At 46.0% G+C, this 22,667-nt stretch overlaps 2 non-coding genes across 2 annotated transcripts; both read left to right on the top strand.

The window, feature by feature from the left end:
• The first annotated feature begins 15,190 nt into the window (after positions 1 to 15,190).
• On the top strand, positions 15,191 to 15,262 carry Trnap-ugg (transfer RNA proline (anticodon UGG)). The gene has a single exon. It is a non-coding gene; the product is annotated as a tRNA-Pro (tRNA).
• A 961-nt stretch (positions 15,263 to 16,223) lies between these two features.
• Positions 16,224 to 16,295, top strand: Trnap-agg (transfer RNA proline (anticodon AGG)). The gene has a single exon. It is a non-coding gene; the product is annotated as a tRNA-Pro (tRNA).
• Positions 16,296 to 22,667: the final 6,372 nt, after the last annotated feature.

Raw genomic sequence — 22,667 nt, forward strand, 5'->3', positions numbered from 1 at the left:
TCCACAGCGGACCCCGCCCCGTTCCCAGAAATTACCACCGCCCAACGGCCGGGCTGCGCGGCGGTTGGTGCCCGAGGTGGCCGGCGGGCGGGCGGGCGGCCCAGCGCGCAGCTGCGGAGCGCGGCGGGCGGCCCCCCGTTCGGGGAGGGGGGGTCGTCCCGGGGAGCCGCCGACCGCCCGCCCCAGCCTTTGTCGCTCCTCGCTCCGTCCGCCACCGAGAAGTAACTCAAGTCCCGGGATCTTCGGGGCCAGGGTGAAGGAGCGCGTGCGAGCGGAGGAGGAAGAGGATCTTGTTCCAAGTGTCCGCGAATTGGGGGAGCGGGGGGAGGAAAAAAAAGGGGAAGCCAGCGGGAGCTGCAGGCTTCTGGTTTGCACACTTTCACACAAAGGGGAGCCTCTGAGCAGGGCACTCTCACGCGCCTTCCAGGGCACAAAAGCCAATGACACGGTGCCCGGGATGTCCTGCGTTTGCAGCGGCTCGCTAATGGTCTTTCTTAGGCGCAGTTATGCATGCAAACGCCCGGGTCGCTTCCCCCCCACCACCACCATTCCCCGCCGCCGCGGATTGTATTCGTTTCTTTAACAAAGAGCATCGGCGGCTGTCCCGGTGCGCGCGGGGGCTGATCCTGCTGTGCTCAGACTCCGGCAGCCTCCCTGCGGGAGACTCGACTCTTGGAACAGCCTCCACTGGGTTAATTTCTGGGCTCCAGCCGGACTGTTTTTGGTGCTCTACAGCCAGTTTTTACGACAACGAAGTCCTGAGCGGTTTCATAGCTGTTTAAATGAACGTGGGAAACGTGGACATGACCCTGGATTGCCTCAAACGTTGGAGACAAACGGGAGCTTGCTGTGTTTTAAGTTCCTGATGAACTTAACCTCATTTTTTAAAGCTGTTATCGCCTAGTTGGAGGTGATGCTTTCGTATCTTAAAAAGCAACTTTTTAACAAGACATTCTCACTCTGATCTGTAGCCGAAACCTGAATTAGCATATTGGTTAATCAACGACCCTCTTAACTCATGGGAAGTTTTCAGTCTTGAGTTCAAAGACTTGGTGACTACTGGCACTGGCACTCCCCTGAACTGCATCTATGAAGTCTCAATAATTTTCAGACCTTAATGTACAGTAGGGTACTGCACACGCAGCCTTCTTTCTGGAGGACGATGTTTATCTCCTGTTTCTCATAAAAATAAATTATCACTTAGGAGAACCACTAGCAGCTTTGATACTTTCTGAAGAACACTGCATCGCTCACATGGCAGGAGCTTGCTTTCTTTAGTTAAAAGCAAATCTTACATGCAGGAACATCCTATTCCTGTTAGCTACTTTGAGAAGGACTGTTACTCCCATTTCCCAACCAGAGTAAGCTGGAAAGTCCCAGGCAAAAAAACACTTAACTGCTCTTGGGCGATTCCTCCCCCCACCTCGTCGTTCCATGCATGCATACCCTTTGAAATGCAGCGCTCAGAGCTGAAGGGTGGCTCAGGAGGACCCTCTGAACTTCCAGAAGACCTGGGTTTGAGTCCCAGCATCCACATTATGACTCACAAACATCTGTAATTCCAGTTCCAGGGTATCCAATGCCATTTTTTTCTGGCCGCTGTGGTCATCAGGCATGCATGTGGTGCCAAGAAATACATGTAGGCAAAACACACATACAAAATAATAAAATATAAAAATAAAGCATTTTAAATGCTTTATAAAAAAAGAAATGTAGAGCTGCCATAACGCAGGGTTAGATATTCCTCCATGCTGTTGATGTTGAATTCAGATAACTTTATTTACCTCTAACCAAACCAACATGGACAAAAGTTGTTACAGTGTAAAGATTCTGAAGGTCCTGGCCTCGAGAGGTATTGCATGTTTCTGCTTGCCTCCCCAGCATCCTGGCTTACACACAATTTGAAGAACATGTCTGGGGAGTCTGCTGGTCCAAGAAAGATCACACACACACACACACACACACACACACTGGGAAAGGGCCTGGAACCATTCCTAATTTATATCCAGAGACCTGTATGTTGTGCAACAGTTTCTTTCAAGATTGAAATATTCCATCCTGCAGGGAAGCACCTTAATCAGGAAGGTTAACAACTCAAAAGAGCTTCAGGAAGTCCCTGAAACCCACCAGATTCACTAAGCCCCTTTCCGCCAGAGTAAGCAATAAAAGTTGAGAGTCTCTCTCAGAAGAACAAAGCCAAACTACAGAGAAGATTCTGACACAAGAGCTACTGCCTGGAAGAAGCAGCAGCAGCCTAGCTACTTAGAAGAGCTTTAGACCAACTGAGGCACCTGAAAAGGACACGCCCCAGCTTATCGAGCTGCCTGCGTGCTGTGCAGTGTGTTCCAGGTTCCCAGCTTTGTGAGCTGTCACCCCTGCTGAGGTGATGTAGCTGTCCCTGAGTCATTTCTGTTCTTGGAAAGAACCCCTCATCCAGCCAGGTGGTGGTGGTGGAAGCCTTTAATCTCAGCACTTGGACGGACGCAGAGACAGGTGGAACTCTGAGTTGAAGGTCAGCCTGGTCGACACAGAGCGCATTCCAGTACTGGCTCCATAGCTACTGGGAAACCCTGTCTCGACAAACAAAGACAAAAAACAAACAAACAAAAAAGAACCCCTCACCTATACTCCTATAAGCAACCCCAATAAAACTCATTGGTTCATCAGGTTGGACTTTGGTGGTATCTATACTTTGGTCTGTGTGGGTGTTCTAATTGGGGTGAATAGAATATAAGATTTTGTTCATTTGTTTAACAGGGACCTCCCGGCTGCCAATACAAAATTTTCCTGCCTCAGCATGGAGATCTAAGATTGTATGTATTCCCAGCAATGTTATTGCTTTATGACCTGTATTTTGAGTATGTATGTTTCCCAGATGACATGATCTGCTCTCTTCGTACTAGGCAACATGGTGAAGAATGAGGTTCTCTGAGAGAGATCTTTGGAAGCAGGCCTTCAAAGACACATCCTTTGTAGAGATAAGCCGACTATGAAACCAGAAAGTCTTACCACAAAGTGTCTTAAAGACTTTAGGGTCGGGAAGAAAAGTTTTCTGATGAGGCCAGAAATCCCAGCAGCAAGCTAAGGATCATGCAACAGATATCTATGTTATAATTACATTACATTGATTTTATTTTTTTATATCACATAATTCATTTCTTAATTCTACATGTGAGCCATTAATATATTGCCATCATTGTTTTTCAAATACTATAAAATAAACATTAAGGGTCCAAGTCTGAGCCAGGCTATGACGACACACCCCTTTAATCCCAGCACTCAGGAGGCAGAGGCAAGTGGATCTCTGTGAGTTCACGGCCAGTCTGGTCTACAGATCCAGTTCCAGGACAGCCAGAGCTATACAAAGAAACCCTGCCTCAAAAAAAAAAAAAAAAGGACTCCAAGTCTGGGGAGATACTTTAGTTGTTGAAGTGCTTGCTGTGTAACTAAGTTTGAACCCCAGAACCATGGGTTGTTTGTGTGTGTGTGTGTGTGTGTGTGTTTTAATTTTATAATCATCGGTGTTTTGCCTGCATGTCTGTTAGAGCCCTGGAACTGGAGTTATAGATAGGTGTGAGCTACCATGTAGGTGCTAGAATTGAACCCAGGTCCTCTGGACTAACAGCCAATGCTCTTAACTTATGAGCCATCGCACCAGCCCCCAGAATCTAAGTTTTCAGAAAAGCCATTCCTGAGCACATACCTTTAATCCTAGACCTTCAGAGGCTCAGGCTGTAAAATCTCTGTAAATTCAAGGCCAGCCTGTCTACATATTGAACTGTAGGCCAGCCAAGGCTACATAGTAAGACCCTGTCTCAAACAAACAGACAAAGCAAAAATCAGGCATGGGCAATTGTAACCACAGCACAGGTCAAAACCTGGACTAGGCCTCCTGAGGACAAACATGGGGGGGTTGACCTTGGCTAGCTCCACGTTCACACACAACAACAACAACAAGTTGAATCCAAACCCCTCTATACTTAGGCTCTCTTACTTTCCCAGTCATTCCACACCTCTTCTCTCTCTCAAATACCCATAAAAACAGCCCAGCACGTACCTGGATCCTCAGCAAGACCAAAAGGGCTCTTAACCTCCAGCATAGGTTTCAGATGTTTTATGTGCACATATATGCATATGTGTATGTGAAGGCAAATTAAAATATACACGGAATTATATAATGTGTGTTGGTAGAATATTTTTATGCATCTTTTCTCTGTGTTTATTCCCCTCTGCTCTCTTTAATCACACAGGAAGTCTTTTTAAATTTTAGCCTGTCTTCAGTAGGACAGCTTGAGCAAAGGAAGAGGTTTTCCTGCTTCAATACCAGTATGTTAAATGGGAGAAGGACCCTTCAGGGCCCATTATAGGGGTTGCGGTGACAACTGTCATGGAAAACACAAAAGGAAACTATTTCCACAGAGTTGGCTAGTACCCTCTACTAATCAGGGTATTTACTTTTGGGTGATCAGAATTATTTTTAATTAAATAAAGCCATACTTCTTTATAACCTTGGAATTCGGTAGTCTAAGAACAAGGTATAGGCTACTCTGACCTTGCCTGGCAACTTACACACCATCACTTCTGACATAGTGACCTAGTCCAGTGTTGAAGGCCACTACTCAAAGATATTAGTAAGCTGAGAGGGGTCAGGGACCATGCTCATAACAGTTAGTGACCTTACCAGTGTTTAAACTCATGTCTCTTTCATCTCAGGCTGGGATTATTTCTGGCTATCAATGACCATGCATACCTTATGAGATCAACCAGGAAAAAAAAAAAAAAAAAAAAAAAAAAAAAACTTCTTTTGCCCCTCTTCCTTCCTTCCTTCTTTATTCCTTTTGTGCCGAGTCAGAGTTTCCTGGTTATCTGGAACTCACTCTTTAGACCAGGTTGGCCTCAAACTCCACCTGCCTCTGCCTCCTGAGTGCTGGGATTAAAGACAGACGTGTGCCACCTCTGGCCCCTCCTTACACAAGTGGTTCTGAGCGACCAGCCAGTTGGATTCTGGTGTTGGCACACCCTGTCTATATGGACCAGTATTGCTGCCCTTCCCACTCTCCTTTCTGAACTTCAGCAGAGAAGGTAATTCCTGCTTCTACAATGGGGCCGCAAAGGAACTGCTCATTCTTTAGTTTAGATATTGTCTGGCCTATTTTTTTTTAAGTAATTTAATTTATTTTATGTGCATTGGTGTGAGGGTGTCAGGTTCCCTGGAACTAAGTTACAGACAGGTGTGAACTGTCATGTGGGTTCTGGAAATTGAACCCGGGTCCTCTTGAAGAGCAGCCAGTGCTCTTAACCACTGAGGCATCTCTCCAGCCTCTTTTCTTCTTCATTTTTTTTTATGTGTAAGAGTGTTTTGCCTGCGTGTATGCCCCTGTGTACCACCTGCATGCCTGTTGCCCAAGGAGACAAGAATGAATGCATCAGAAAACCTGAGACTGAAGTTACAGACAGTTGTGAACAACCATGTGGGCTCTAGGGATTGAACCCGTGTCCTCTGGAAGAGCAGCCAGTGCTCTTTACTGCTGAGTCATCTCTCCGATCCCTTGTCTTTTCTGAAGCAGAATCCTTTAAAACCTGTGTAGTGATCAAATTACAAGAGAGTTGTCAGCTGGGCAGTGGTGGTGCACACGTTTAAGGCCGGCGCTCAGGAGACAAAACCAGGTGAATCTGAGTTCAGGGCCAGCATAGTCTATAACAGTGAGTTCCAGGACAGCCAGGACTACACAGAGAATCCCCTGTATAAAAATAAATAAATAAATAAATAAACTGAAAACATAAACAACAACAACAAAACCAGAGAATCACAAACCCAAATTGCTTTTGAGATAACATGTTAAATTTCTAGACTACAATTTTTTTGTTTGTTTGTTTGTTTTGTTTTTCGAGACAGGGTTTCTCTGTGGTTTTGGAGCCTGTCCTGGAACTAGCTCTTGTAGACCAGGCTGGTCTCGAACTCACAGAGATCCGCCTGCCTCTGCCTCCCGAGTGCTGGGACTAAAGGCGTGCGCCACCACCGCCCCCGGCTTAGACTACAATTTAAAAAACTATTTTTTTTAACATTTATTTATTGTGTGTGTGCCTGGTAGTGCAAACAGATACCAGGACACACTTGAAGAGGTCAGAGGACAACCTGAGAGAATCAGGCCTCTCCTTCCACCATGTGGGACCCTCGGATTGAACTCAAGTCATCAGACTTGAGAGCAAATGCCTTTCCCTGCTGTGCCACCTCACTGACCTTCATAAAGCAATTGCTTGTTAGTTTGTTCGTAGCCTTGGCCAACCTGGAATGTCCTATGTAAACCAGCCTGGCCTCCTCCAGTTTATAGAGATCCTCCTGCCTCCTCCTTCTGAAGTGCCAGGATTAGAGGCATGAGCCAACCTCTAATGAAGTAACCTTTGAGGATGAAATTGTACCATCAGATGCAATCAGATTAAATAAGCAGAAAGCACACCGTTTTCAACAATGTACAAAAGAAGTTAGGTCCTCATAATTCTGCACATAATGTTTTCTATGAAACTGTCATTTTATAACTTGTGTTCTTGATGTTCTTGATATATATAAATCTATATATACTATATTATAATTTTCTACGTTACACATAATCCATATGTAATATATTATATAATATATAGAGAGAATTTTCCTTCCCCTTTGGTTATTTGTTTGTTTGTTTTGAGACTGGGTTTCTTTGTGTAACCACCCTGGTTTCCCTGAAACTCGCTCTGCAGACCAGGTTGGCCTCGAACTCACTAAGATCTGCTATCTCTGCCTCTGGAATGCTGGGACTAAAGGCGTGCGCCACCACTGCCTGGTCCCTTTGGTTTTTAGAGGCATAATTTTACTCTGCGCCCCATGCTGTCCTGAACTCACAATGCAGTCCAGGGTGGCTGGCCTCAAACTCCTGGCAATCCTCATACCTCGGCCTCCTTCCGGAGTCCTGGGATAAAAGGTTTATCTGCTCATGTCAGCCACCAAGGATAAAACAAATACTGTCCTCTGCTTCAGCCTTGACACCAGCATCATTTCCATTCCCCTAAATTCATGAATGGCACTACCCGACTCTTTTCTACCTTGCCTGCCGTCTCTGCCTGATAAACCAAGCACTATCTCAGAGGCCAGGCTCCCTAGCTTCAGACATCCGTACACCACGCTTGCCAACAGATCCCTCTGCTCCAGCCTGTGGCTTCTGTATCCTGCTCTTCCTGCTCCCCTTCCTGTCTGAGCACACTGTCTCTTTTCCGTAAGTGCTGGTTAACTGTTGCTAAGGAGGCAGAGTAGCAGGAGAGTCAAGATAAACCAGCCAATGCGCTCACGGGAGGCCCGGGATTAAACATAAAGACCAACAAGAAACAGTTGGAAGAAATACAAAAGAAGGCCTGAGAGTCATAAAATATAATAGGGTCAGGGAGATAGCTCAGAAGTTAAAGGTACTTGTGGCCAAGCTTGATGACCTGAGGGAGGAGGTCACATGTTGGGAGGAGAGAGCCAAATTGTACTCTGACCTTTGTATATATGCACTGTGTTATACACACCCCTATCCATACACAAAATAAACAGCAAGTGGGCCGTGGTAGCATGCGATTTTAATCCTCGCACTCAGGAGGCAGAAGCAGACAGATCTCTGTGAGCTTGAGGTCAACCTGGTCTACAGAGGAAGTTCCAAGACAGCCAGGCCTACACAGAGAAACCCTATCTCGAAAACAAAATAAAACAAGAAAAAATATGGATAGGTAGATAGATAGATAGATAGATAGATAGATAGATAGATAGATAGACAGACAGACAGACAGACAGACAGAGGTATGCATGCATGTACCTGGTGCCCACAGAATTCAGAAGAATGTATCAGATTCTTGTGAATTGGAGCTACAGGTAGTTATAAGTCACCATATAGATGCTGAGAATTGAACTCAGGTCTTTTATTAAAGCAACAAAGGCTCTTAACTGCAGAGCCATCCTTTGAGCTTCATTGTGTGATGATTCTGAAGCCTTTGGCATAGATTAAAATTTGTTTTCTGTTATTGTTGATTTGGAAAAGTTTGTATCAGCCTCACAATTTGTAATCAATAACATCTTATGAATTCTTAGGTTTGTCTTTGATTTAAGGAAACCTCTGTCACTTTTCTTTCGTATAGAAGTATTTTGGGGGCTGGTGAAATGGCTCACAAAGATAACAGGCTACTCTTCAAGAGAAACAGGGTCCAATTCCCAGAACCCACAAGGTGGTTCATACAACTATCTATAACTCCACCCTTATGGACTCTAATGCCCTAATCTGGCCTTTAAGGGCACCTGTATGCATACAACGCACCCAAATAGACACACACACACACACATTTGCATACAACGCACACATACATATGCAATTTTTAAATCTTTTTGCTATTGTTGTTTTTGTTTATCAAGACAGGGTTTCTCTGTGTAGTCCTGGATGTCCTGGAACTTGTTTTGTAGACCAGGCTGGCCTCAAACTCAGAGATCCACCTCCCTCTGCCTCCAAAGTGCTGGAATTAAAGGCGTGTGACACTACCCAAAGTCCAACATGGTGAACATCATTAGTTGCTTTGGGATAACTTATAGGAATACTGGTGAGAGGTTACCTATGAAAGCAGAAATGACTCAAAGACAGCTGCATCAACAGAGCCTACCCCAGCATGGGGGACAGTTCATGAAAGCTGATAAACTGGAGCATGCTGTATAGCATGCAGGCAGCTCACAGGTTGGAGGGTGTCCTTTCCACGTGTCTCAGTTGGTCTAACCTCTTCCAAGCCACTCACTCAGCCACTTTGGGATTCTTCCAAGCAGCTGCTTTGGTGTCAAGGGCCCTCTCTGTGGTTTGGGTTCGCTCTTCTGAGGGGGACTCACAGCTTTTCTTTCTTATTCTAGTAGGGAGGGGCCTAGGGAATCTACTGAGTTTCAGGGACTTCCTGAAACTCTTTGGAGTTATTTACCTTCCTGCTTAAGGAAGGTCCCTGCAGAGTAAAATGTTGTAATGTAGAGGATACTGTTACACAACACTGGAGCAAAACACTGAAATAAAACCTCAAACATTGCACAAGCAGATTTTCTCACTCCAAACTCCCTCCCAAGTGAAAGTCAAAAAACAAAGTCTGTGTGTGCTGTTAACTCTTCCCGGGATTGAGTCAACAAATATCTCATACCAGTTAGGGAACCAAAGACAGCTCAGGGTAGTGATTCCACCAAAGCCCAACTTGGTAACCAATTAGTGTATTGGGCTTACTTAACAAGAGTGAGTAAGGGGTTACTTTGAGCCTCAAGGGTGACCCCAGAACAACTCTGTCACCAACAAAGTCTATACCATCATAATGATGACCTCTGGGAAGTCACATCACTAAGGACCCTTTCAGTTAACCTTTATTTGCTTTATAAATGCTGGCATCTCCCAAGATCCCTTGCAGCTGGCAGGAAGGGGGGAGAGGGGTTAGTTGGGAGGGGGTAGAGCTATGATGTTTGGAATTCCAGATCCCAAACCTGTGAACATTCCTCTCTCCTCCTAACTGAAGAATGTCAATAGCTCCTTAGCACTGTCAGGAGCCTACCTATCTCCACTGGTGTGCTTATTTCATTGAGAATGGCAATGGGATGCCCACGTTATACCCACAAGAAAAAGCTATACTACAACATGCTGTATTGCACAGACTTCAGGCGTGTGCAGCTAGAGTGATCAGGGTTGAAACTCACGGTGGTTAAAATGTCTTACTTTGCAGTTACTTGGCCACTTGAGTAGCTATATTTCAAGGGCTCACCCATATTCCCTTCCCGAAGCCATCAGTTTGGGAGGCCCTCATGTTCGGGTTCACTGGTCTGAGGCTCACCTGTCCCTCAAGGGTTTCTAGATCACATTTCCATAATAGACTGTCATTTCCTCCTTCGCTTAGGTCAAGTTGGTTCCCATTCTTCACAAAGTGTTAGATAGTGTGTGTAGATTGCTGCATCAGAATCTCTGACAAGAGAATAAAGACTGGACAGCCTTCTGCACCTGTGTTTCATAACACAGAGAGATGCTCAACAAAACCTGCATCCTATAACCCTGGGCGAGGGGGTTGCCATGGAATGATTTGTAACGGGTCCTGGGCCGCATGGCCAACTGCTGTTTAAGCTGTTCTTTTAGCTCACTGGTCAGCTCCCATTCTCATGCTTTCTGCTTCTCAATAAACTGTGCCTCTTGGTGTGTTTGTTTCCTTGTTTGTTTGTGTAAAGATCCTGGCTTTATCTACCAGGCTGGCCTTGAACTCACAGAGATCCCCCCCCCCCATCTCTGCCTCCTTCCTCAGTGATGGGATTAAAGGTGTGTGCCACCACATAGGAAATGACTCTTCCTTGTTCTAACCAAGTGGTTCAACTCTTGGTGTGGTACCCATCCTTAGGTGCACACCTGTACATGGTATTCTCAGCATGAAAACAAAAGCACAACTCTCACCTCGAAGGGGATAAAAGGTAATGTATTTTGGAGCCAAACATGAATGACCATGGCCATGGAATTTAAGTTACCCCAAATTCCATGTTGCAACATGGGAAGCAATTTCAGGAAGGTTTTTTGGATAACAAAAAAGTTAGATATCAAGACACTTAAAAACAAACAAAAACAAAACAAGCTTTTAACTTATTCGCTAAATTAGATTTATTCATTTTATTTTATGTGTGAGTGTTTTCCTGTGTGTGTGTGTGTGTGTGTGTGTGTATGCACACAACACTCATCGTTGGTGCCCACCGAGACAAGAAGAGGCCATTAACTGGAGGTACAGATGGTTGAGAACCACTGTGGGTGCTGGGTATCAAATCTAGCTCCTTTCTCTCCAAGAGCAAGTGCTCTTAATTGACGCTTTATCTCTCCAGCCTGCCTTTGTACTTCTTTTTTATGTGCATGTGTGCCTGTGTGAGGTTACTAGCTCTACTGGGGTACAGGAGCCCATAGAGGTCAGAAGAGAGTCCTGGATCCCCCAGAACTGCAGTGGAGACCTCTGTTTACTACCACGTGGACGCTAGAACCAAACCCTGATCCTCTGCAAGAGTAGTAAGTTCTCCTAACTGCTGAGCCACCTCCCCAGCCCCAGGCCATCTTTTAAACACCTTGGTGGAAACAGTCAGTAGGAGGCACACAGCAGAGGACTCTCACCTCTAACTTTCAGATGCTATCAGTGAGCATTCTCAGCTTCTGGTTGGGTAGAACCTGGTGTCTGCTAAAGGAACACATTCCTGAAGGTTTCTAATCTGTTAATCAAGGAATGTTAGGTCCAGCACGGGTGGGCAAGGAAGGGCTATTTAGGGAGCCTAAATATAGCACAAGATAAATAGTAGTTAGGTTCTGGACCGGCAACATTCCAACCTCCCCAATTACTGAGGCTCTCATCAGTCAGCCTTTGCAGACACAGCTTCTCTCCAAGAAACATCATAGCAGGATGCCTTACTATGGACTGATTCTGCCTCTGGAGACCTCTACACACAGTCTGAGTCAGTCCTAGCCTTCCAGACAGACCTCCCAAGACTTTTCTTTACTTCTCTTCCTCCCTTGCTTCTTCTTCTCTTCTTTTTTGAGGGTCTGACTAGCCTTGGACTCAGAGAGAGTCTGCCTGACTTTGCCTCCCGACTGCCGAGATTCAAAGTGGAAGTTTCTGGAATGAAGAGATGGCTCAGGGGTTAAAAGCCCTGGCTGCTCTTCTTGAAAGAGGATCAGGTTCCCAGTGTCCACAGGGCAGTTTATAACTGTAACGCCAGTTCTGGAGACTCTAGCCCCCTCTTCTGGTGTCTATGGGTACTGCATGCGTGTGCTGCAGGCACACATGCATAAATTAAATAATCATTAAAAAGAAAAAAAGTGGACTCTACTACTTGGTTCTTTTTCTTTTCTTTTTTTCTAACAGTTTACTGAGCACAGCACAGGAGAGCATTAATCTGGGTAGTAAGTAGAGTACCTACATGCGACCCCAAAGCTTATCCTTTTATTATTACTGCTATCACTATTATTATCATCATCACCATGATATGTCTGGGTATTTTGTCTGCAGGTATGTCTGCACCACTAGTGTGCCTGGTGCCCACGGAGACCAGAGCCTCTGGAGATGAAGTTACAGACTGTGATGAGCCACCATGTGGGTGCTGGGAATCGAAGCCAGCTGAGCCATCTCTCTCCAGCCCTCAAGACTTTTCTTAATGGAGTCACAAATGGTTTCTCATTGGTCACACCTCGCTGTCCTTGCGGAAGATTTCCCTACCCCAAATTGCCTCCCTTGCCCTGTCTGTCAGAGGTGCCTGTCTTTCAGATTCGAATTTCACATCCAGGAAGCCTTTCTGGTTTCCCAGCACGTCCCTCAGCTTCCCTTGGACTCACCACAGCCTTTGGGTTCCACTTACCCACCAGCACCGAGTTTCACCTTAGTTTATAATTGTTGTAATCAGCAGCCTTAAATCTCAGACTCCAAAGTCAGCAAGCAAAGGGGTGGGTGGATGGCATGTGTTCAGAACGGCTACTGGAAATTTCTTAAGAAGGTACTAATTTAAAGAGCAATTTACTGGCCTACACTCTCCTGCAGGATTGAAGGCACGATAGAAAGATCAGACTCCAGCGGGATGGAGAGATGGCTTAGCATTTAAGAAAACCCACTGCTTTTGCAGAGGGTTTGGGTTGCCCCAACACTCACATGGTGGCTCCCAACTGCCTATAACTCCAGTTCCAGAGGACTTAACATGCTTTTCTAATCTCCTGAGGCATCAGGCACATACATGGTGCCCAGACAAAACACTCATATAAATAAATCATATATATTAATTACATAAGATCTGACTTCATGTAGGGACACTCACATATTAACTGCAAAATCTTCAAGGCAGAGTCACAGGACCCAAAACACCTTAATCCCAGACACATGATAAGATGGCTGACTCATTTAAATTCTTCCCTCCTTCTCTGAGAACTCGCGGTTGACCCCGTGTATTCCAGAAGCACTTACAGTGGGACTTTACAGTACCTAAAGTAAATTTAAGAATGATTAAGACCCAGACTCTGACAATAAACTGGTTGTTCCATTCCTGGCTCCACCACTTACTGAGACGTACGTAACCTTGCGGAGGCACTTAGTCACCTGTCTCGTTCCGTCTCCACGTCTGCAAAAAGGGAATAATAATAAGGCCAAGTGGCCGGGCGATGGTGGCGCACGCCTTTAATCCCAGCACTCGGGAGGCAGAGGCAGGAGGATCTCTGTGAGTTCAAGACCAGCCTGGTCTACAGAGCTAATTCCAGGACAGGCTCCAAAGCCACAGAGAAACCCTGTCTCGAGCCCCCCCCCCCAAAATAATAATAAGGCCACGTTAATAAGCTTGTTTGAAGGATAAAGTTAGCCAGTCTGGAAAAGTATAGTACCCTTGAAGCCTGCTCTGTGGCTGTTGTCTTCTGTTGCTCTGTGGCTCTGGCTGTAGCCTGGGGCTCAGCCTGTAGCCCACTCAGGTTGACTCAAATTGACAGTAAGTCTCCTGGGTGCTGAGATTCATAGGCCTACACCATGCCTTGCCACACCCTTTATGTTCTGAATAAAAGTTAAAGGAGTTAATATATACATATATGACACACTTCACACAGGAGCTGATGCTCGGTAGATGTGAGCTAGTATTTCTTGCTCTGCCCGTGTTCTCACCGTCAGCTCCCGGTGGAGAGTAAGGGACCTTTCTCATCTACTTAGAAAGGACTGCATAAGAAGCATTACATAGGCTCAGCGGTTAAGAGCATTGCCTGCTCTTCCAAAGGTCCTGAGTTCAACTCCCAGCAACCACGTGGTGGCTCACAACCATCTGTAAAGGGGTCTGGTGCCCTCTTCTGGCCTGTAGGCATACACACAGACAGAACATTGTATACATAATAAATAAATAAATATTTTTTTTAAAGCATTACATAGCTCGGGCTGGCTTCAAACTCACAGTAGGCCTCCTATCTCAGCCTCCCAAATGCTAGGATTGTCTTAACACCTTTCTAATTCCCAATATTCCTGATTTAGGGATTGTCTTTGTGTGGCATGTGTGAGAGAGAGATGGCAGAGACAGAAATGGGGACACAGAGAGACACGTAAAGAGAGACAGAGAGGTATGCACGAGTGCCCTCTCCGTGCAGGACACGAGGAGGCCAGAAGCTGGCATCAGGTGTCTTCCACAATTAGATTGCTGTAGCTTATTTCCTGAGACGTGTTCTGCTGCTGACACTGAAACGTGCTGATTTGGCTGGGCCGGCTGGCCCCACAGCCGCAGCCGGGAGGATTGTCTGCTGTCTCCACCTCCCACTGCCAGCACTGGGTTGCAGGTGTGTTCTGCTGTTCCTGGCTTTTATGCAGATGCAGATGCTAGCGACGGTTTGTGCAGCTAACACTTTACCCATGGAGCCTTCTCCCTAGCCCTCAATGCCCTTTTTTTTTGTAGGTCAAAAACAAAAACAAACAAACCAAAAAACAGGGTTACTTGCTTTCTAATTGGAGCGTATAGCTTGTTTTGTTGTATAATTGCTGGCGTCTTTTACATTTATTGTTTATTTGATGGTGGAGTGGGACTGTGAGCCACAGCTTGTGTGTGGAGGTCAGAGAACAGCTTGTGGGAGTCAGTTCTCTCTTTTCTCAATGGGAGTCCTGGGGTCTAACTCCCGCTTGGCTGCAAGTGCTGTTTCCCCACTGAGCCATCTCACGTCGTGGGTGAGAAAGCTGTTAGTTCAGGGAAGCCTGAGGATCGCAGCCCATATTCAGCAAAGGGCAACCACAACCACGGGGAGCTGGATTCTGCTCTTGACTTCCCGGATCAGGTGAGCAGTGACTACACAGAGAAACCCTGTCTCGAAAAACAAAAACAAAGAAGAAAAAAGAAGGGAGGGAGGGAGGGAAGGAGGGAGGGAGGGAGGGAGGGAAAATGTAAATTCGGCGCTTCCCTTTGTGCTTCCTAACACAATCAGGCCTGTAAACCCGCCACTTCACCGACAGGTCCGAACACCTGTGCTATACATTAGACAGACCATTGGAGAATGGAAAAATTGTGGGCTCAGCAGCTCATTCGTGTGTGTTCCAAATTAACACACCCTGGAAATTCGAGGTGAATTGTGGAATCCCTAGTAACTACTGAGCTAACAGAATGATTGGGATGATAGTCCTTTTATCTCACTACTGTGAGGAGGGGAAAGGTGCGTCCTAGCATGGTGGCTCGTTGGTCTAGGGGTATGATTCTCGCTTTGGGTGCGAGAGGTCCCGGGTTCAAATCCCGGACGAGCCCGGTACTTTTATTCGTTTATTTATTTTTTACTCTCCAACTTCTTGAAAGTAGTTGTGAAGTTCCTCCTGTTAAAGCCCCGGCAAACAGCGAGACAAGCAGAAGAGCGGATAGCTCTTCCATGGGGGTTGACTGGGTGAAGGTCTCGGTTCCTCGCTACCCAAGCCCTAGGAACTCCACAGAAGGAGGGAACTGGTGGCTTTGATCTCCAGAATCCAAAGACCGGTCGGCTCAGATCTGCTGGATGTTTCGAAGACAACGAAACCTGCTTCGGAGAGGGATTTCCAACTCTGGACAGAGTCCATGGTGCCCCAGAGGCGGCTAGGACCCAGCGACTGTCCCGGGGGACGGAGGAGCACGCAGACCGGGTCCTGGGTTGTGCATCCCCCGTGTGCTCACCCTTTCTTCGGGTCTGAGGCCACGCGTGCGACGAGCGACTTGTCCAGCCCAAAGGGTCGCGGCTCTTAGCATCTGCCTCTAGTCCACACAGGCAGGCAGTCGCCTGCTCTCATCTAGGTTTTGGCCTCGCTGGTGGGCGAGACACAACACACAAGCGGGAAATGCTTCAGCCGGCTCGCTCTACCCCAGGGTGCATCGCAGCGGGCTGCGTGGCGCGATCTGGTGTGCTAGGAGGGGCGGCCCAAGGAGGCTCCAGCAGCCGTCTGTCCGGCACACCGACTGTGACCTCCAGAGCGCGAGTTTACACGTGGGCAGCGTGAACTTGCCCGCCAAGCGCCGAGTAGCACCCGCCTGCCAAGACCAAAGTCGCACTCGCAGGCTAGGGCTCCTTAACTTTGTCTGTGATGGAGAGGGACCAGAATGGTGGAGTTCTTCGGCAACCACGGTCTGAATTCACCCTTTCAGGGCGGGTCTGAAATCCGATTCTCCTTCCAACTCAGTCCTTCAGGTCCCGCCCTAAGACGCCTGAATGGTCATAAAATGGATCAAAGACACCAGTCTATGTGGCTCGTTGGTCTAGGGGTATGATTCTCGCTTAGGGTGCGAGAGGTCCCGGGTTCAAATCCCGGACGAGCCCATATTTATATTTCACACAACTAAAAAACTTGTACCAGGATACAGTTTGCTGTTACAATCTCCGGATATTTAGACTAGAGCTTTCAAAGACCTAAAATTCTGCTAGTTAGAAAAGAGCAAAGTCTTACCCAGTGATGGTGGTGTGGTGTCCTCCTTTAATACCCACACTAGGTTCCTAAAAGTTTGAGGCTAACCTGGTCTACAAGTGTTCAAGGACAATGGGGAAAAACACTTGATCAGAAGCCAAATATCTAACATTTCCTTGGTTCGGTTGGTTAGGGTTTCTCTGTATAACAATTCTGGCTACCCTAGAACTCCATTTTAGACTAGTCGGGCCTCGAACTCAGAGAGATCCACCTGCCTCTGCCTCTGGAGTGCTAGGTTTGAAGGTGTGTGCCACCACCGCCCGATTTAACATTTTTTTAAAATTATGTTTTGTCTTACTATTTATTAAGGTGAGGGGGTGACGCCACTGGGGAGGTCAAAGAACACCTCAAGGAAGTCGGTTTTCTGTTTCCACCATGTGATCGCTGGGGATGGAACTCAGGTGGTCTTCCCAGGGAGGCGGAGTCGATGACCCTGGAGCCTGAGGAGGAGGAGTGGCCTGTTAGATCACCAGAGTCTAGGGCTCCAACCCTACAGGAGACTTTATTTAGGTTTGGTCATAGCGGAGAAAACATGCTGGGGAAAGCTCTTTGGTTGTTGGTTTATTTATTTATTTTGCGGCTATCGGACATGGAATCCAGGTACTCAAGAGAGTTGGTCAATGGCTGCCTCCTCCAGCAGCTTTTTTTCTTTTAGTCACATTTATGTCACACATGTGTGCTTGCATGTGAGTGTGTGTGCGTGCCTGTTTGTGTGTGTGCGTACATGTGCATGCATGCGTGTATGTGTGTTTACATGTGTGGAAGTCAGTGGAAACTTCCAGGAACTGGCTCTCTCCTTCCAGTTTACCATGTGTGGCCTGGGGATTGAACTCAGTCAGCTTGGCAGCAAACTCCTTTAACCAAAGAGCCATTTCAAAGGCCCTGCTTCTTTTGTTTTGTTTTGTTGGTTTTTTGAGACAGGGTTTCTCTATGTAGCCCTAGCAATCTAGAACTTGCTCTGTAGACCAGGCCTCGAATTCAGAGTTCTGTCTGCCGCTGCCTCCCAAGTGCTGGGGTTTAAGGTGAACCACTACAGGCAGGCTCTGTTTTTTAAACAGTACAGTGAAATATCACCTGGTATATTTGGGAGTCAGAAAAGTGATTAACTAGTAAGTCATTAAATATATTTTCTTGAAGGAAGAGAAAGGGTTGTTGGAGGTCAAAGCTTTTGCCCAGTACTCTAGTTTATGTAATTTGTAAGGCTCGGTGGAAGGTGAATGACAGGGCCCTTCATATAATAACTTAGATACTAAAACAATGTTTTGTTGTTTCTTTTGTTTTGATTTTAGGTTTCTCGTGATGGGGTTTCTCTGTGTAGCCCAGGCTGGCCATGAACTCACAGAGATTCACCTGTCTCTGTCTGAGTGCTGGAATCAAGACGTGTGCCACCATGCCTGGCTTATTTGTTTATTTTTTTTAAAGAGTTATTTTTTATTTATGCGTGTGTATCTGCCAGGGTATGTGTGCACATGAGGGCTGGTGGCCCCAGAAGCCCAAAAAGGCTGGCCTGATATCCTGGAACTGGTCTTACAGGTGGTTATGAGTCACCTGACAATGCTACAAACTGAACTTAGATCCTCTGGAAGAGCAGCAATTGTTCTTACTCACTGAATCATCTCTCCAACCTTTAGAAGTTTTCAACCACACCAGACTAGTAAACCAATCGGTGAACCTTCCCAAGCATGAAGACCTTTGTACGTGCATAGGCTGCATACCCTTGAGCTATCTCAAAAGGGAGTAAAGTCAAGCTGGAGTTTGAAGCACCATACTGGCCTTTGCGCAAGATGATTTGCTTGTGCAAGCTTGTAGCTGGAGGCTTTTCTCGTCCTACTCAGTCACACTGAACCTGTTTCTCTCCCACCCGCCTGCTGGTCCCCACAGCCACTTATAAAATAATCATTCAGAGGCTTAGTATTGATTGTAATTGCTTGGCCAGTTGCTCAGACTTATTACTGGCTAGCTCTTAGATATAAATTGACCCAGTTCTAATAGTCTGTGTATCGTCACATGACTTCATGGAATTACCTGTTCCTTAGTACATCTTGCTGCTCCAGTAACTTGCTGGCATCCCTTTGACTCTGCCTTCTTTCTCCCTATAATTCTGCTTAGATTTTAAAATTCTGCCCTGCTATAGACCAAAGCAGCATACAGGACATCCCACATCATAGTTCCGTAGCTCATTCCTCTGGATTGAAACATTCTCTACTAGATGACAGAAAGAGACGGAGAGTCATAAAACTCAAGAAACCGCCTGACAGTGGTGGCCTTTAATCCCAGTATTCGGGAGGCAGAGGCACGTGGATCTCTGTGATTCAAAGCCACCCTGGTCTACAAGAGTGAGTTCCAGGACTGGCTCCAGACCTACTGAGAAACCCTGTCTCAAAAATAAATAAATAAATAAATAAATAAATAAATAAATAAATAATAAACCCTTGAGCTCTAGTGCAGATGGCTGGGTATGAGGAGCAGCAGGTGAAAATCAAAGTTCAGCCCACCAAGAGGAAACTCTCTGATGGGTCAGTCTTGGACAGGCAAGACCCCAGACCACAGACCAAAGGCTTCTGCTGTGCCTTTAAACGTTTGCTGCTGTTTTCTTTCTCTACTATCTGGCATGGTGTGAATGGGTACCTGGAATGCAGTGTGTTTATCTAATGGAAACATCCAGTTCTACTGGGCATTTTACCTGAGGGTTATTATAAAGAGATTCCTCCCTAAACTGTACAGTCTAATTGATAATAATAATGTTGGCTTGTACAGAGTTTTCAGAAATAAAAATAAATACAAGGAAATTCTACACAGCAAGGGCCTGTGAGTTTCGTCTAAGGAGCTGCATAGACCATAGCTCAAGTTAATGCTTAAGAAAAACAATTGAGCCAGGCAGTGGTGGCACACACCTTTAATCCCAGCACTCAGGAGGCACAGACAGGCAAATCTCTGTGAGTTCAAGGTCAGCCTGGTCTACAGAGTGAGTTCCTGGACTGGCTTCATAGCTACTGAGAGAAACAATTGAGTCCCCGGAGCCAAGCTGACCCTAATTCTCGTGATGCTGAAAGATGCAGCCACATTATCCGCTGTGCATCCTTAGCTGAAACAAAGCTGTAAATAACTTCACGTTGGATCAGATGTTTCAATAATAGTTTTCAGGAGGAAAACCCTAGAAAACAATCTAAAGTTGCCAAGGACACACAGCTGAGGTCAAAAATACAAAGCAGTCCAACTGTTACTAGCTGATGTACTTTCCTTGCTAGGGTTGGTTGATGCTCAAAGGTGATGATTAATCCCTTGTACTCATTTCTGCCCTCAATCTCCCGATATAAAAACTATTGATGAATGGGTTTGCACCCTAAGAATTCCAAGTAGATCTGACTGATTCTTTTTCATATATAAACGTTTAGGTTTGTGATTCCTTTAAGATTCTGTATAAGATTACTTTTCAAGATAAGTAATAAGGGGTTGGAGAAATGGCTCAGAGCTTAAGAGCATTGCCTGCTCTTCCAAAGGTCCTGAGTTCAATTCCCAGCAACCACATGTTGGCTCACAGCCATCTGTAATGGGGTCTGGTGTCCTGTTCTGGCCTGCAGGCATACACACAGACAGAATATTGTATACATAACAAATAAATAAATTAAAAAAAGATAAGTAATAAGTAATTGCCCTTTTCTTTGTAACTGAGAGTGTGAAATGGAAAGGCAGCCATTTGTGGATGGGCAAGATGGGAATCCTGTAAACTTCCTGCCCCGATAGACCTTGAAACATCAAGCAGCAGGACTGCCCGCAAATCTGTGCTGAAACGACTGAAACTTTCAAAAAGCTGGAAAGATTAGAAGTTAGCCCAACCCAAAGGCCTTCCTACAGTTTGGTATGTGGTCTGTGAATACAGAGAGTTAAGTCAGGCAGTCACCCCATCTACACCGCTATACCCGACATTGTTCTTTTGCCAGGACAACTGAAAAAGTTGTGGGACCTTTTCATGTAGTGTTGGACCTTGCGAATACTTTATTACTGTTATTGTTGTATTGTATTCTCTTGGTTGCTGAATTCCCAAGGTCAGTTTGCATTCAGAGGAGCTTCAGAATACTCATGTAAAATTCCCCTCACACATTGTGTATTTGGCAAGGGAAGGAGGTCCCAGGACCTCGTTTTCTTCTCCTGCATTCTCCTCTTTGTGAAAAAGCTTCACTACATATAGTGTTTGGAAAGACTTACGGGTGTGCACCTCAAGGAACCAGGATGGGTGGTCAGCCCACGCTGCACAAGTACCGAGCTCAGCTATGAAATTCCTAGGAGTGTTGTTCTCCTGTAAAACACACGTCACATCCAACAGCTTAGTTAAAAGGTATTGTGGTTGGTACCAAAATAAAGAAATCAATGGCTCAAGAGGTTACTGCGTAAGCTAAGATCCTTGCCAGATCATTTGTGTTAGAAATCACCAGAAGTTCAGGAGACTACAGATAAAAACAACCTGAGCTGTTTGCTTCCAATGGCTTCTAAAAGGATTTGGGTCCCAGGCATGGAAAGGGAAGGAAGCAGTATATAGTACTAGAGCAGCAATTGCTGAAGAACATGAGACATTTCTTTGTTTATTTATTTTTTATTGTTTTTTATTGAGCTATATATTTTTCTCTGCTCCTCTTCCTCTCCTCTCCCCTTCTATCCTCTCTCATGATCCCCACGCTCCCAATTTACCCAGGAGATCTTGTCTTTTTCTACTTCCCATGTAAATTAAATCCACGTATGTCTCTCCTAGGGTCTTCTTTGTTGTCTAGGTTCTCCATGGGTGTGAATTGTAGGCTAGTTTTTCATTGCTTTATGTCTAAAAGCCACTTGTGAGTACATATTATATTTGTCTTTCTGGGTCTGGGTTACCTCACTCAATATGATGTTTTGTAGATCCATCCATTTGTCCGCAAATTTCAAGATGTCGTCATTTTTTTTCTTCTGTGTAGTGCTCCACTGTGTAAATGTGCCACATTTTCCTTATCCTTTCTTCGGTCGAGGGACATCTAGGTTGCTTCCAGGTTCTGGCTATGACAAACAATGCTGCTATGAACATAATTGAGTACATGTCCTTGTGGTATGATTGAGCATCCTTTGGGTATATACCTAAAAGTGGTATTGCTGGGTCTTGAGGTAGGTTGTTTCCTAGTTTTCTGAGAAATTGCCATACCCATTTCCGAAGCTGCTGTACCAGTTTGCACTCAAATGAGAGACATTTCAAAAGGTGGGACCTGCCTTCTCAATAACAGCGAAGGCTGCTTATCCCACTGAAAGTCTCCAACGGCATAGAATCAAACTTGCACAAGGTGACAGGCATATTTCCAGCGGTGTGGGTGTGGTGTTTGCAAGTCCGGATGCTGAGGCCAAGTGAGCTGCACTAGGGCCAGTGTTCTTTCCAGTTTCTGAACCTCCGCCGGTAACTGACCCGAGAGCTAAGACAGATAAAGTGCGAAGAGAAGCCCTGTCTGTCTGTCAATGCCTGCTACATGCAAGGCCTAAGTGCAGCACCCAACAGGACCGGGCCGCTGCTGAAATGCAAATGAACACTGACCCCATGTGGCGAGAGAGAGAGAGAGAGAGAGAGAGAGAGAGAGAGAGAGAGAGAGAGAGAGAGAGAGAGAGAGAGAGAGAATAGCCAGTGGGCTGAGAGAAGAGCCGCAGGGAAAGCGCCCAGTGTGCGAGGTTTACCCTGTGACAATCTGTAACCACAGCTGTTGGGCTATAGTCGAAGGTCTGACTTTATGGATGGCCCAGTGGGAAAAGAACGGGCACGTGCTGGTTCCACCACCATGGGGACAGCAGATGTCGGAGGGACTACTTAGCGAGTTCAACCCGAGTCAGTAGTTTTCCATATGGCAGCCCATAGCTCACTGAGTATTGGAAATCAGGAAGCAGATGTACTTACCAAACTATAAGCCGTCTTCCCCCACAGACTGCTGGAGGCTCGTTGCTACGCTTATCTAAAGTCTGGGAGCCGACACAGGCTGGAAGGTAGCAAAAGCTACCAACATTGCCACCAAGTGTTCTGATATTCTGCATGGTGACCCACAATGTGAGGCATGTTCCAAATGACAGCGCCGAGAGATTAGACGGGGCCTGTACAGGTCAGTAAGGATGCAAATGCATGCTCACCTGTGGACACTGCCACAAACCCATTGAAAACGTTTTTACTTATTTATTGTGCAAGCAGTCAACGGATGAAGCCCATTGGGTCGTGTCCAAATCAGACA

Source organism: Alexandromys fortis, unplaced genomic scaffold, assembly GCF_014885135.2.
Source record: "Alexandromys fortis isolate MF-2015 unplaced genomic scaffold, M_Fortis_MF-2015_v1.1 scaffold_15, whole genome shotgun sequence".
NCBI classification, from domain to species: Eukaryota; Metazoa; Chordata; class Mammalia; order Rodentia; family Cricetidae; genus Alexandromys; species Alexandromys fortis.